Here is a 5554-nt window from a genome sequence, read left to right as displayed (position 1 = left end):
TGAAAGGATGTACGTAAAAAAAAAAAAAAAAAATATATATATATATATATATATATATATATATATGTGTGTGTGTGCGTGTGTGTGTGTGTGTAAAGAGAGAGAGAGAGAGAGAGAGAGAGAGAGAGAGAGAGATTGTGTGTGTGTGTGTGTGTGTGTGTGTGTGTGTGTGTGTAATAATGTGTATAAACATTATGCTTTACTTCAGTTTTGCTCATTTCACCCAGGTGTAAATGGGTACAAGATGCAAACCTTTCATACCCGACTTGGGCTGGGGAAAGTCCAACGTCGGTAGGAGAGGACAGGGCCCCGCCTTTCCATGCCGAGCTCCAGACACATGGATATGAAGTTCACTGACCCCATGGACGTGAAAGGTATGATTCTATTCTAATGGATAGATGATTCGAATTTCCCCCTCCTCACCCCTCAACCCCCCCCCCCCCCCCCCCCCCCCCACACACACACCCAGTAGTATAAGAGATGGGGGTTCTATATACAACTTTTTTGGGCGTATTAGCTTGTGTTAAGGCCCTCAAGCATAAAAACAATTTAGTCAAAACCTGTGTATGTTGGAGTAATATGACCCTCAAGCATAAAAAAAATATATAGTTAAAACAAGTTATATGTGTATGGAGAGCCAAATCACAAGATAAAAAAAAAATGGTTGGATATGTGTATGGAGGGGAGCGAAACGGTCATGGGGGTTCTATATACAACCGACCCCAGCCCAAAACCGCGCAATACCGCCCTCAAGCATAAAAACGAAAAACCGGCTTAAATATGTGTATGGAGAGCCAAATGGTCCTTAAAGAGAGGAGGTTGGATCAACCGTTCACATAGTTTGCTTTTTTTGGATGGTTTACCATCTTGAATATCAAATAGATTTTTCTTTAACAACTGAGTTTTGTGTTTCGATTTTATGTCTGTTTTCATTGCATTGAATTTTTCAACTTCAGCCAGAATGAGACTAAATTCTTCATCGCTTATTTTATCATCTTCTAATGCTTTGGAAATAAGATCATTTATAGTGTTCAGTTTTGACTCGGCCAACACGCGAATCTCGTTGTGCTTCATAGCTTGTGACATTAATTTTTTATGAATAAATTTACAAGTTAAACCAACCACACCAAGGAGACCAGCTCCCACTTCTATTCCAATAGCTACGGGAGCAGCGGCGACACTCAACAGTAATCCAACACCCGATGCCCCAAGGGCGATACTAAGAGTTGTCAGCGTTGTATCCGCGGCTGTAGCGATATTTACACCGCGTTTATATTTTTTATAAAATAAAGTTCTTTCATCACGGTCTTTTTCGAGGTTGTTTTTTATATTCGATATCTCTCGTAGGCGAAACTCCATTATTCTATAGTAATCATTTTTTTAAATGATGGTAACAGGATGAGGAGAGTAGCGCAGTCTTTTAAGCTGAAGAGGCCCGATGTGAATAAAGTCGAGAGATATTTTATCTAATGATGGACGTTTGATGACACCTTCGAGCGAGAATTCTATAGAGGGATCGGGTTGATCAGATGGGTCAACCACTGGAATTTTGATGGTAATTCTCAAGAGTTTATTTTAAGATTTCCAGGCCATTTTATCTGCAACCCTTTTAAAACTTCTACAAAATCATCTGGCACCCCACTAAGGAGTATATCTAAAACGACAGTTGACCCCTGAATAGGCGGCTCAAAATCAAACTCTTTAATTAACCGCAGTGTGCCAGTCTTTTTACCTCTCATACCAATAACATATCCAAAGTCGTCGCTGTTAACGACGATTAGATCTTTACGCGTATGATAGGAAGCCAACAGTTTACCACTATTTTGTATTTTTTGTAGAGCGTGATTTCTTCCAATACTAACATAGGGTTGTTTTATTTCAAAATCTAAATCCCAGTTATCCACCGGATAAGGTACCCATGTATCATCGTCGGAAAGAACAAGATGATGTGGTTTGTTCACAACAACACCGTCAACGTTCACGTCTGCAAGTTCGCTGAATTTGTTGACACCACCACCATTACTCGTTATTTCTTTTCTTTTGTACGTTCCTTCAGAAAGTTGGAAGGCGTACAACTGATTTTCTTTTCCCGACACATCAAATCCGTCTGTATCTCCGAGATCAACCAAACCGAGCGTAGTGCAGGGTTTGATATTGTGTTCCTGGCCTCTCCGGGATCAACCATTTTCTAATATTTATAGTATATTCTAAATATTCAAATTGGCGCAACGTAGTCTTCTTAAGGAAATATTTTGAGGAAGACGCAGCTGCATCCACAAACTCATTGTTTCCTGTTTTGTGGTAATACCTTCAAGCGAGAATTCTATATGACTACCCTGCGGTATAACATCATAGGGCATAGCATCATCTTGTTTTCAATGGTGATTCTCAGGGGTTGATTTGCAAGATTTTTGGGCCATTTAATGTAAAAACCCTTGAAAAACTTTTACAAAATCATCAGGCTCTTCACCGAGAATTACATCAAAAATAATACGGAAACGGAAGCCCCACAAACTAGTTAGATCATGAAAATCTATTCCTAATTCAGATTTATCCTTCGAGCGTTTCTTAAGCACATAACACCTCCCCTGGTAGTTTAGTAAATGTACATCCAACGCTCTTAAATCAGCGAACATCCAACCACTGTTTTTTATTCTATAATTATTTTCTTCTTCTTTGGTAATGTAAGGTGATTCAATTTTAAAATCTACCATCCCCTTGTCGAGGGGTTTTAGCTGCCATGTACCGTTTAAACGAACAAGTTGATAGGGCTCATCATTGACAACATCATCCTCACTCACGATATCACCAATTTTTACTTCTTTTCTTTTGTACGTTCCTTCAGAAAGCTGGAATGCGTACAACTTATTTTCTTTTCCCGGCACATCAAATCCCTCTGTAATCTCCGAGATCAACCAAACCGAGCGTAGTGCAGGGTTCAACCATATCTTATATGTAATGTAATATTTAAATAATCAATAGAAACGGGATTATGATTTTCATCTACTATAGAAAGTGTTTAAACGTGGTAAATCTCCGTGAGAAAGTCTTTTGTACTGGGGTGATGTCAACGTGGTTGTTCGACCACCCCCGCATCTTTCATTTTCTACTGAGATTGATTGTAACAACGTAGAAGGCAATCCGTTATAGAAATTATCGGTGGTATTAATTTGAGAGAGGTGAATGTAAAGTGCTTTATGTATCGCGAGCCGCGGATGCCTGTTTCCTATCACCATTATTCCGGCGCGATGAGTTTTTGGGGGAACCCCAGAGTATGTGCAAGGACGCTCAGAAAGTTCAATCGATTTGGTGCTCTTTATTCTCAGATAGCCACTCGGAGCGTGCAAGTCTAACTCTGCACCGTGGGGGGTGAACACTTCTTTATTCAATTCACACACATTATAATAACCATCTGGGATTATTATCTTACGATCGGTAGTAGTAAAGAAATTGTTTCCGAGCTCATCACTGATATTTTTCCAGTTGGGATAATAAGTTATTTCACGCAGCGCGATTTCTAGTCTTCCACTTTGATTAGATATGCACCGCGGTAATTCGTCTTTTTGAATATCGGTTGTTATTATATACATAGCTATGAATAAGAAAATTTACAGCTTCAATAAGGACGCGTCCTATACAACCGGGTATAAAGAAAAAAAGAATAAGTTGTACGCGAATGATCTACGTGAACAGCGAATATTCTTTTACTGCCAAGTTTCCCGATGTTTTTCAGTCTTATGCGAACCCCACTATGACTGGGGAGATGAATGCAGCCTGGCTTGCATGGAGAAACAACCCGATAGTGTGGTGGCAGAATCAAATCAATTTTGTGGTATGGTGCGCGACCCGCCGGTGTGGAGTAACGGAAGACATTTTCAAGCTTCTGATCCGTTTATTCGAGCCGTGTATAGGTTTCATTTTTACTATCAGATTCGGAGATTATTGGACGAGTTAAAAATCCCGCTACCCACCGACCAAGCATTTAACATGTATAATAATCCGTTTGATAAAACAGTTTATCAGCGTTTGTGTGCCGAATTTGGGCAGAGGGATTGGAGACCAGAAAATAGAAAAGCATGGCTTTGGTTTGGTGAGAATTTATTCAGGCTGAGACCCCCGGTGGGGCTGCACGACAGGCAATGAGAAACAGAGGAGAGGGACCTGTGTTCTTTAGCCCCCACGATAAAATCAGACATACGGTGGACATCACCCGGGCTTGGACAACATTTATTCCTGATAAGGGGTTGGGTTTTACACATGCGGGGGATAGTTCGTCTCAACGATAGCATTCGCACTTATGTGTGGGCTCTAATAGGGTCCACAAGCGCAAACGCGCACGAGTATAACAACAAAAGGAACTGGATTTGATGCGCAAAAAACCAATTTTTAGCCAATGTTGAAGATGCGATTAATGCCCCCCGAAAACCTACAAACAGCGATAAAAAAATACCAGGACGTTCTTCAGTACGCGAGATCCGAAGTAAACTTTGCATTTGGTGTTGGCCTTTATATGGCCCCATCTGATATGGCATTGAGGGTTGGTACACGCATTAATTATAATAATAAAATTGTCATTGCGACAGAAGAACAGAATATTGGTGTTAATGATGGATTAAACGAACTACCACACATTGTACCACCTACCCAGAGTGTTTCACCCCAGAGTGTTCCACCTACTCAACATCCAAGTGTTCCACCTACCCAAAGTGTTCCTGCATACTATTTTGTTGCCCCATCAGGAAAAGCTCTTCAATGGTCTAGAGGTCACTGGGCTCTTGTGCCACCTTCTGATGCAGACTTGGCAATGCTCGATGCGAGTAATACGGTGCTCGATTATAAATCACACAAGCCTTTGACAACACCGAGGACAGGAGCGGGTGAAACGAGAGTTTTGTTAGGCATTCGCGGGTGGTTCACTCTTACCTATAAAAATAAAAAATTAATACAAACATCTCGACCAGGATTTGCAATAGCTACCGGTGCTGGTAATAGACCCTTTCTGTATGGTGTAGGTTCTTCGGATAACAAATTTAAACTCAAACCAGCGAAAGTATCGTACGAAGAAGAGCCAACAACTCACAAAGACTATAAAGTCGCTCTTACTTTAGGATTGATAGGTGGTATTTACTTTCTCTTCTTTAAATAATCAAAACAGGAGGAGGCCAGCACCGAGCACGAGTGTCCACATGTTGTTGGCTAACCACCCAACCGCTTTACCCAACGTGCTTAATAACCACGAAACAATAGTCCCAATGACTCCTGGGAGGGCATCAATCGCCTTTAAACCTAATTTTTTAAGTAATTCTCCCAAATCTTTAAGTCTTTTTCTTATCCAGTTGTCATCTTTTTTACCCGGCGGCGCCCGTGGAGTGCCCCCTCCACCCGTAACGGCCAAAACGATAGTGCTGATAATCATACCAAAGGCAGTAAGAATGGAAACGATAGTAAATGCCTTGTTCTCTAAAAAGCGTTCGAATACGTTCCGCTAGTGTTGTGTCCTCCTCAAGAATTCTGTGTATCGTTTCACGCATTCTGCTGATTTGAGATCGCAGCG

Source organism: Babylonia areolata, chromosome 15, assembly GCF_041734735.1.
Source record: "Babylonia areolata isolate BAREFJ2019XMU chromosome 15, ASM4173473v1, whole genome shotgun sequence".
NCBI lineage: Eukaryota > Metazoa > Mollusca > Gastropoda > Neogastropoda > Buccinidae > Babylonia > Babylonia areolata.
This window is presented reverse-complemented; position numbering follows the sequence as displayed.